Source organism: Drosophila melanogaster, chromosome 3L, assembly GCF_000001215.4.
Source record: "Drosophila melanogaster chromosome 3L".
In the NCBI taxonomy this organism is placed as follows: domain Eukaryota; kingdom Metazoa; phylum Arthropoda; class Insecta; order Diptera; family Drosophilidae; genus Drosophila; species Drosophila melanogaster.
This window is the reverse complement of record NT_037436.4, coordinates 5084897-5096291: the sequence shown is the minus strand read 5'-3', so window position 1 is coordinate 5096291 and position 11395 is coordinate 5084897. Positions and strand designations below refer to the sequence as shown.

At 40.8% G+C, this 11395-nt stretch overlaps 1 long non-coding RNA gene across 1 annotated transcript; it reads left to right on the top strand.

The window, feature by feature from the left end:
• The first annotated feature begins 10062 nt into the window (after window positions 1–10062).
• Window positions 10063–10712, top strand: lncRNA:CR46198 (long non-coding RNA:CR46198). The gene is made up of 2 exons (NR_133172.1): window positions 10063–10283; window positions 10358–10712. It is a non-coding gene; the product is annotated as a long non-coding RNA:CR46198 (long non-coding RNA).
• Window positions 10713–11395: the final 683 nt, after the last annotated feature.

The following is an 11395-nucleotide window of genomic DNA, read 5'->3' as shown; positions in this document are numbered from 1 at the left end:
ACCAGACACTTGTCTGGTCATGATACCCGCACCAGAAACTGAAGACCAGAAACGGGCAGCCAGGACCAGAACTAATGTCCTCCAGCCTAAGCACTCACCTCGTGTCAGGGGCACGCTCTCTGCTCTCTGCCCAGTTGGCCAGTGAAGGATTTCCAGTGGACAGTTCCGAGTTGGCAGTCAATCAAGGGTGGCGTCAAAATTTGTTTTTCTTTTCTCTCCTTTTTTTTTTTTGTGAGTGTACCCCATTGGGAAGAGCTTCGAAAAACGGCGAGGCGCAAAATTTGTTAAGTGGCTACAAGTGGGCACAGGACATGGGGCTCCCATTCGAAATACCATGCGAATCCCATCCAGATCCGGGGACAGTGTGTCAACCGCAGAGCAAAGTGCAGCGGCAAGTGTTCCCAAACATGAAAAGTTTTCCGCTGCGGCAGCGGTTCGCTGTTCCTGCCGCTGATTAAATGAAATGAAAAGTTAGCCACCACCACGCGGGGAGTAAATGAAATTAGCCATCGTTGTTCTCTAGGCAAAAGCTAGTTCAAGCCATGGCTTTAAGTGTGGGCAGTTCAAAAAGCAATCATAATTTCTATGTGCCGGGCAAAACAAGAGCTGGGTATAAAAAAAAAAAAAGAAAAACGAAAATAATAATTAAATCACTGTGAATAACGGCAGATAAATCTCACTCTGTCTGCATTTTTCGCCAAGGAAACCAGCTACTTTCGTGATGGCAATAGAGTGCATCATTGTGCCACTTGAAAAACTTTGATTAAAATCCTTTTGAAGTGCAAACAAATAGCGCGGGACAAAAGTATCTGCAGCTTGGAGCTGCCCAGAGAGTGGATGGCATCCGAATCCTGAATCTAAAGTGCAAGAAGATTTAACGCGAGACGACAGTCAATATGTGTCCGCACTTTTTAAAGGCTACGCCAAGGAAGCACGAGCTTCAGCATTTGCATTTCACTATTTGCTACCCTGCCTTTGGTGATGATGATTGCAACAAAAATATAGCCATATCCTAACTTTGCATATTCACTGGATTATTGCTAACAGGCATTCGCATTTCTAAGGAAAGCTTACACATTCCCGACGTACAAATGGAAAATCATAGAGGATAGTTTACTTAATTACTTATGCATTCAGTAACGATTTGTATTGACCAGCTTGAATCAAAGTTTCCAGGGTACTCAATTAGTCGAGTTCTTCCTTGGTTTTTATGTCTGCATCCTGGCTGCTGTTGTAGTTGTCTTTTTTGTTTCTTGCTCTGCGCTAAGCTTCACTAAATCCTTCTGTCGCGTCGAAAGCGCAACAACAACTACGCAGGAACCGCTGGCCACCACAGCAGCAAAAGGGAAGGAGCAGCAGCAGCAGCCACAGCAACAGCAGAGGTTAGTAGTGCAAGGGGGCGTCAGAAAAGTGGGGCGGGGCTCGGGTGGAAGAAGAAGAGCAACCATGACGACGCCGGCGACAATGCAATAACTCATGTGCTGTAGTTGTTGTTGCTGTTGCTGCTGCTCCTGCTGGATGTTGGTCATGATGACACTTTGGTTGTTGCTCCCAGCTCAAAATCCCCCCCCCCCTGCCCGCCCATTCTTCGTCGCCCACCCCGCTGACCCAACGCTCTGTTGTTGCCTGGCGCTTTGTGCTTTGGCAAAAGTTTTGTTTGATAGTCCCACAATTGCAAAAGTTCGCCACGTTCTTTGAGCTGTGAGCCCGGGATCTGGCTTAAATGCATTTTAAGTTGCATCAACTTTAATAAAATGCCACATGTGAAGCTTGTTTACTGCTGTTGATGCCGTTGCCGCCGCCGCCGCCGCTCTGCGGTGTTATTGTAGATAAGTGCACTTGAGAGCGCTTTAAAGTTGGAGGCCAAGCGATAAGGACACGCAACTTGCACTCGATGTGAAGTAATCTCTTGCCGCCGCTTGCTTTCGTCCATTCCCTGCAGCTTTTAGCCCCTTTCTGAATCTGTACTAGCTTGTACACCGTGACGTATGCGCAACGTTGGGTTTCGCCGGCGGTTTATCATACGCACCGTTGCCGGAACGGAGGGACTGATGGTGTTTTTGTGTGGCTGCAGTGGCGATGCTAAAAGAGTTTCCAAGTCATCATCTCGCTCTGGCGCAACTTGAAGGTCGTCTAACTAAGTTCCTGGAGTCTGTCGGAAAGCATTGTAAAGATTTTCGGCTCTCAGGGGTTAAGGAATTTCAGTCGTTTATGCTGGGATAAAAGCTATAAAAACGATACGGGAGCTACCATATAAGTTTTGTCTTTGGTAGCGTAACTTCCCCTAAGCAAAGCTATAGTTAGTAACCATAATAAAATGAAAAAATACGAAGAAAATACTGTTGCTGTTTAAAATACAATACCACAACGTTATTGACCGATTTATAAGAAAACATCGAAATTAATATGAAAACAGCTACCAATGAAAAGTGAAAACACTTTTGCATCCTTAACAAAAATATACTTAAACTTTATGCACATTGTGAAAGGGCCCAACATCCATCATCATTATTCTGTGTACAAAATTTTCCTTATTTGAAGAACCCTTTCTGAGCTATCCATCATGTGTCATTGGACGACAAATGTGTGTATGTGTGTGTGTGTATGAGTTTGCGGTTGAGGCCGACTGACTTTGTTCGCAAGTTGAAGAGGTTAAGAATGAAGTACGCTCACCGCAAAACCCCCTCGAATTCTGCCCTGGAAAAGCATTCAACTCTTCGAGTTCTTTTTCAGTGCGTGGCACTTGAGAGAAGCGCTGAAATGGAGACGGGTCGGGCGGCAGGACGAAGGACCCCAGTCGAGTGTCTAAATGTCACGTTTAAATTTATGTTGCAGCAACAATAACAATGGGCACCTCTTGTACTATCCAAAAAAAAAAAAAAAAAAATAGTAAAAAAATAACAAACAAATATGCAGCGTAAACAAAAACAGTTATGACAACAATAGGAACAACAAACAGCCAAGAACTATGACAACTCGACAACAGCAACAAATGGCAGCAACAACAATTACTGACACAGCACAGAAGCAAAATGTTGCCGTGTGTCACCAGGGGCGTTTGGGTAAAAAAGGGGAAGGGGGCGGTATGGGGAAAATACTGAAAAGGGGGGTCTAAAAACCGAATGAGATGCGGGTGCAACTGTCACCAAAACAATGTTAACCAAAATGGCAAAAAAATCCTACGGGGAGACAAAATATTTCCCGCAAAGCACGAAAACGAACAGAAAAAAATGATTGGAATACATTAGAAACGGTCTCCATTGTTTGGGACGAGCGACTGAAATGCTAGATGAATGCAAATGGAAAAAGAGTTTGCAAAATCAGACGCATAGAAGATCCTGGAGATAGAATCCTTTTGATGAGGTCGCAGGACTTAATTATTTCCTACATTCCATCAATTGGATGTTGCACGAATCGTTTGCCTGATTCAAAATACTTAAAATTGTATATCTATGTTTGTTTTATACAAAATTATAGAAAATATAGGAAATATATAAATATTAGTTAGCTCGCATCACTTAAATAGATTTGAAAAACTTTCCATGCGCTCTGCAATTTAATTTAATGAATTTTGCGTGACAGTAACTTTTTCCGGGAAAACGTATTCAGCACTTTGGCGAAAGCAAAACTTTCACTGAAATGCATATCACATTTCGTGAACATTTGCAGTTTAGAAAATTCCGAGAGTATTTCTTAATTTCGCAACAATTTTCAGCTCCATTGCTCCTTTGAATGTTTTGCTATCAACTACTAAATGTCTGGCATTCAAAGAGGGCGAACTTCCGACCTCATCAGCTATTAGCCTTATGTTTATATCATTAACAAAGTTATGTGAAATTCAACTACTCTAATTATTTTTCCCGTTTCTTTTCAAATGCAGAGCGATGAGGGACAGAGCAAGGGAAAATGTGGGAAAATGTTAGTATGCGTTTTACATGCTGCTGCCTTAACATGGCTAAAAACAAGTGTTGTTGTTGCTGGTGTCGTTGGTTTGTATGATTGTGATTCTGGTTCTGGTTCGGGTTCTTTCATTATTATTTCTGCTGTTTTCCTAGAGTTTTCCCAGCGCCCTCGTGCCTGAGCTTCTGCGATTCAGCTGTGCATTGTTGCTGGCATATTATTTTGCACGCTCGTTGCCATCGTCATACGGACACAACAACTGCAACTAGAATGGCAGACCGCAATGGGAAAAAATGTTTTCATATTTATTTGCCGCTTTTCCAGTTCCATCCCCCCCCTCTCCCACGGCCCCTCTGGTTTTCCACCCGCTTTTCCTTCACAGGACTCGCATAACTCTACTCAAGTATGCAACTTTATCATTTTGATTTAAATGTTTTGCTGCCGCTCTTGTCTGCCGCATTGTGACATGCAAGTGCCTCACGTTGGAGTGAGTGAGATGGTAGTAGGTGGGTGCGAAAGAGACGGGCTGATTGCTAGCAAAAGAGAGGGGGCGAAGTGTGTGTGTGTGAGTAGGCGACAAACAGTAAAAATTGCATTGTTGTTTAGGTTTGCCAGCTTATTCAGCGCCGCGTTTGCGTGATTTTATGAAAAGATTGTTTTTTCCATTCTTCGCTTAGCTTTGTTTTGTTTTGCGTTTTATTTTTTTTTAGCCAGCTAGGATATTGTAAATAAAAAAGAATTATAAATGACAGTTGGTGGAGAGAAGGCGCAAAACCAAAGTGAATTATATGGCTAAGCAACGGAGTCAAAATGTGAAGCCGCTTGATGAACTATGAGGCGACTCAAGTTGCACGTCAAATGTGGAATATTGCACTGTTTGTGCATACATTCATTTGAAAATACTTTGTTTCTAATTGGACAAACAATCACAGTTTAATTGCTGCAATCAAGCTGAACAAACTAATTTGCTTTTATAAACTGAAAGAAAAGGCCGTAAGCCTAAGCATAAATAAATAGATAAAAATCTTTATTTTCGTATTTGTTGAAAGCATATCTGCTCCCAGTATGACTGCGGACTATTAAAATAAATAAATACACGTTCTACATTGATAATATATTTTAATTCGTATAGATAATATTTTTACTGCATTCAAATATTTCAAAATTACGTATACATTTAATAAATAAATCTCAATTTCTATTGCTTTTTTTAGTTCACATTTTCTCATCAAGTTTTATTAATGAAGCGATATTGCTAAAATTATTATTTAAACTTTTCTGTTACACGCTAAAATGTATATGCTTCACATTTTAAAAACAACTGTGAAATATCCCTGCACTAATTGGCTTGGCTCTCGGCCTTTACACATGGCATAAATTAAGGGAATTTTGTGAATATAGCTCTCTGACAGAATTCGAATCCCCTACCCTTTTGCCCTTTTTCATGTGCGTGCGTCAGTGTGAAGTGCAAAAATTAATTTCATTAAGTAATTTCACATGTCATGCCACATACAAATTATGGTTTGCTTATATTTTGAGTTAATTTTAACATTTTTTTGCCATTCATTTTATTGCATTTCCATTTTTGCCTGTCACAAGCGCTTGTTTGTGCGAGTTTTTCAAATTGTTTTGATGCTTTGCTGGTTCAGTGTATGAATGTGGAAAATTCTTGCCGTCAACAACAATTTTTTCCCACTGGTTTGGTTTGCTTCTTCTATCTTCAGTTTTTTCTCCAGGAGCCCTAGATGTTTACAATATTAATTTGAAAAAATAAAACGAGGCAAGGAAAAATGGCCTGGAGGAATTATAAATATTTTGCTACATATAATTCCGAAAAGATTTTAAATTATAATAATAAAGTAAACTAATTAAAGCATGTGGTTAATTATGGGAATTGGCATGTGAATGCAGAGGTATGAAAAGGGTATTAATTGGAGAAATAAAAATGAGTTGTACAAAATATATTGTACATAAATTTTTTGCAGTTTTCATTGATTATCAAATTGAGGTTCCAGTGATTCAGAGATACTTTTTCGAAAGCTTAGAGCAATTTTAATGGAATGCGAATGCATTCAAGTGATTAGCTTGGCAATAACAAGTTTACTTCTTAGTTATGTGCATCATGGTTGTCAGCAGTAATTCGGAGCCCTAAGCCAAATCCACAGTTCGTTTTTAGCCCTCGGAAGCTCTGCGAGGACATAAATTTGCACTCATTTATCCGGAAATGGGCGTGCTGCCAAAGTGAGCAGCAAACAAACAAAATGAGTGGCCATTTAGTTTAGACCGGAGTTAGTAGTTCCAAATCCTCTTTCCCCCTCCTCTTTAACCCCCTGCTACCGGAATGACAGCATTGTTTACGGCCAACAGACAACTTTGTCAGCCAAACTGTCTGCTCTATCAGTCAGTGAGGGGTACTTTATGCAATTAACTAATTCGATGTGCCATGTTCTTCGGGCTGTCTTTGCCGACCCCCCTTTTCATCCGAAAAAACAAGGGACTCCGTTGGAAAAAACACACAATAGAACTTATGTTGTCAAGGGTCAGGACTTTCAATCTCTCTGCGTTTCATTCAATGCAGCTAAAAGCTGGTTGAAAGCCCAGTTCGAAGGCCAAAAGAGAGCGAAAGAGTAAACTGAATGCATTGCGCCATAAGAGTGGAATGCATTGAAAGTGGAACGCTCTTACTGGAAGAAAAGAGCATTTTTCCAGGACTTCGCCCTCGGCTTTTTACCCAAAAGTGGATTCAATTAAAAAAGCAACAAATGGAATGACAAACTGCATCCACCGAACCCATCCCCCCCCCATGGACCTTTTTTAATTGAAAATGCATTTGCAGGAGCAGCGCTTCAACTTGGGCCATTTGCGAAATTCATGCTACATACTTTAAGGCGCCGCCTTTTGATTTAAAAGCAACAAGTACAGTTGACTACAGCCCAAGTGCCAAACAGTTGGCCATGTGTGTGTGCGTGTGTGAGTGTGCTGGTATGCCAGTTTGTCAGTGCTAGTGTGTGTGCCGTCTATAGGCTCTTGCGATTCGGGCCAAAACACAATGTCAGTCCAACAAGGTGGCCCAAAGCAAAAGTGCGTTGATGAAAACTAATTTTCCAGCTGTAACTTTTCAAAAATATTTTCAATTACAGAAAGATTTTTATGGAATGCATATATCTTTTTTTTTTCTTTCTTTGTAAAATTACATATTTATTTGAATGAGTTAAAAGAGTATGTTTTAATGTCAGCCAAGTACAACATTTTACTTACTTTTCGATCAGAGACCAACAATAACCATAAGCTCTGTAGCTCACCTCCCGCAATTTCCAGCACTGATGACAGTTGATGATTATTAAAACAAAACCCGAAATTAGCCAGTGTTGGGTGTGAAATGCCTGCAACGGAAATGAGGTTTCATTCTGATTTACGTAGGCATCAAATGTCGCAGAGCACACAGAGCCGCCCACTGAGTTACCTGCACTCGAAGGACATTAACAATTGGTGCCGGTCCAAAACACTCGCACGGAGGAATAGTCCCTGTATCTGAAGACCAACTCCGACGCCCCCGAATCTACCTACCCCTTTGAAAACTTGACACGCATATTTAGTGGCAACAACAAACCTAATTACGCATGTCCAAAAGCGACGACCACTGCAGAAATCGGGAGGAGTGTGTGGCAGTCCGCCCACTTTGAAGTCCATACCCTAGCCACACCCCCCCACTCTTCTATCGTTCTTGCCACAGAATAACAGTGCATTTATGACCGGACTTTATAACGGCATGACTAGGTCGGGGTCTTCGCTTCAACATGTATCCCCTTTGGGGGATTCCTGGGACTGCTGCTTGTGGATTCCTCGTCCAGCATTCCGATCAGAATGGGTTATATCGGACTGGTTAATTTACTAGGCCTTAATTCATAGATTGAAATTATGAGTTCGGTTCGAAATTAACTAAATATTGCGAGCCTTGGGAGTTATTTTGATATGATAGAGTAAATATTAACATCTTGATTGAATATAAATCAAATGATTAAATAAGTGCAAAATATTTATCAAAATATATAATTCTTAATTAAAATAAAAGTTCTATTAAAATTGTATTCAAAAATTGCTCCTGTTATTTATAATTTATAAAGCCTCGAAAATTATTTAATACTATAAATGTGAAACTCAACAGCAATTTATTGGCCTAATACATTATCAGATTTACTGGGTCACTTCTTTGGAACGGAAAACGGAAGAACTTGTTCCCTGCCGACTCAAACTGGTTGTCCTTGAGTCGACAGTGGCAACATTTGTCATGAGCAGGGATTTCTCGGTCACCTCGAACCCGACTGCCCCCATCCTTCCGCCCGGCAACTACCCATGGGGATAATGGCTGAGTTAGTTGGCTGTGCTTCGAACAGATTTTATGATTGCATCTGTTCCGCTGGCAGTTACCAGTTACCAGTTACCAGCAGACAGCAGTTTTGGGGCTGGCCGCCTGCTTTTCCGATCCCCAGATCCATAAGCTATTCCCTGTGTGCATTCGGCTGAGTATCTGTGTGTTTGTGCGCCAGTTTGTGGTAGCTAAATTAGCTGCGATTAGGCCTAATAGAGCCTGCAGTGCATGGCTTGCGGGAATGGATTTTCCACAGCTGCATTGGTCTGGTATCCCACTCTGGCGGCTAAAATTGTTAGATTACTTCTGCTGGCCATCAGTGGGCAAGTCTACTCTGGCATCGTATTTACCAATCATAGATGTATGTAGGCTGAGCGATATTCCAGTCAAGACATTAGCACTGATTAAGTTGCTATTAAGCAGACTTTATTTTGGGGTTACGCAAATGATAATGTATTTATGCTTTCAAATGGAGACTGCAGTGCAGTTAATATGGAAATTATTTGGCTAAGGATTGAAGCCTGATGGGACAGATTATCACAGCATTACTTTTAGATATTGTATATATCTAATTGACTTTAGATATTTAAAAACATTCCATATTTCTCTGTTTCTTTCCAGTATTCATATTAATGTTAGCATTTTAGTGAATAATTTGAATCTGAAAACTAATTAGTCATTCAACTTTTCGAAATAATTCAATTTTGAATAATTTAGCAGCTATAGCTACCCGAACACTCCAAAAGCGTTTTCATATTTACATATGTAAACAAAATCATGAGGGGAAATTACAGGAGAATTCTCGTCCATCACATGAAGTGTAGGCCAGACATATGACCACAACCGAATCAACTATAGACCCTTGGACCACATCCTGAATGGGAAAGGACCCCCGAGCTACCAAACTCCCTTCATGTCCAGCCTTTGTGTGGCCCCTTAAACACTTGTCAATTCGGACTATTCATGGTTCTCGCCTGCTGTGGTTCAACATGGGACATGCATAAAATTGTCCATGATTTCGTCTGACAACACAGCAACTTGGCCAAAAAGGATAGGAGTGCGAGAGGGGGTGGTGGAGGTGGCGGACACATGTCATCAAATTTGTGGGCAGCGCCTATGCGTATGCAACAAATTTCATAGCAAAAGGGGAGCGCCCAGTTGCAGAAATGTCGGCTAAGAAATTATTGTATGAAGTGAAGTCGGACCCAAGCCCCTTTGAAGGAATTTCCCATTGCAGTTGGTAAATTAATTAGTTGATTAAATTTATTGACTTGTTTAAGTTAATTTAGACGCCAAGTGGTCGGACATTTCATTCGATTTACCACAAAGCAATCAAAAATTAAGACAAGCATGTGATATGTGCGTTCGTATTTTGGCTAAGCCAAATCAATTTACGCACACAGGAGAAAAATTCTATTAACAATTGTTTAGGCCAATTGGCAGGATATCAGGGCAAAATCAAGAGCCACAAAATTCGTATAGTCTCTCAATGAATTTTGCATTTGGCAGATGACAAAACGTGTTGGTTTAGCTGTTTGGCCAGAGACGAAAATAATGAAATGTTTGTTTGACCGAGAGCCCATCGAATTGATTTTTCACCTGCTGACCAATAACTTTTGACAGGACTAAACAGAAAAAAAAAGCACAAAAAGAAGTAGTTCACATATGTATGAGCCGAGAGCAGAGGCCAAACTGGCAAACAAACGATGGTAAATATTTGGGGTGCCAGCGCACAGGAAATTGTTGCATCGAGTTGGCCATATTATGTAAATCACTGCCATTGACAGCCGCCACAACAACAACAACAACAGAAATAACAACAACAATGGGGGCAACAAAAACGAAAGCAACAGAAGCCACAATTTTCAGCAGGAAGAGCAACAAAATATTGTGTGTGCAAAGTCCGAAAACCACTTTGGGCCCAACTTATTTGTGGCTAACAAATTTGCATGCATTGACGCATCATCATCGCAGTTGCCAATTCATCTGGATATACGTCTATATGTATATATATGTATGTACATATCTGTGTGTGCTGTTTGGGCCACTTGCCTGAAATTTCCTTTTTTTTTCTCTTTTCGCTACAAGGACAACACTGGAGACTTTGACTGCGATTGCAAATCTTGGGCAAATCAATAGAAGTTGTAAAGAGCTGGGAAAAGCGTCCTCAATGTGTCAGCTCAAATGTCAATTTGTTGGCCAGGATTTCCAGGATATCGATGGTACAAGTGACAAAACACAAAACACAAAACGTGCATAGTTTTTGAGACTGATTGAGGGCGGGATTGTATGAGTCAACAAAGACATTTGAAAAAAGTGCGATAAAAGTGCGTTTTTGTGTTAGAGAACTAGCCCTTACTCAGCTAGTGGGACATATACTCATTGGGACAGTCTAGTGATCTTGATCAAGAATACATATACTTTAAATATACACTTAGCGGGTATTCAATTTAAAATTCACAATTATGTTGCATTTAAACATATATGCCAGTTAAGGGATACAAATTAAATCCAATGTATTTTATGTTTCCAATATATAAAGTACCCCTCTACACCAATTCAGTTTGCAATTCAATACTTTATCAAAGCCCCAAGACCAAAACCACCAAGTGCATTCACTTATTGCGATTATGTTTCACGCTGTGAGCTGTATGCTGATCGTTTTACAGATTTGTATGTGCCGACAGTGGGGCTCCCCCTGATTTTTTACGAGGGTTCCGGTGTTACATTGAACCAAAAGTGTTGCCTCATTAGGCCACTTCTCACACACGTTGAAAAACCCTGGCAAACGCACACACACACACACACAATCCCTCTTATCCGGCGCCATCGATAGGTATTTGGGGTCTAATTACAAAACACAAATGCACTATAATTTCAAAAACCCAGCAGTTTCCTGCCTCCATCTCCCTGCTGTTCCCTTATTCAGCCGCATGCATGATTTCGTAATTTAAACGGCAATCACCTCTTTGGACCCCAGAGCCCACCATTTTCCCTTGATTTGCCACCCAATTTCCCCACCATATGTCAACAGGCAACAAACAAACTTCTGTCAGCAAAATCATGGAAAATGTGACACCGAGCGAAAGATGTGGGGATAGGGGGAAAATTTCGAGTGGATTTCAA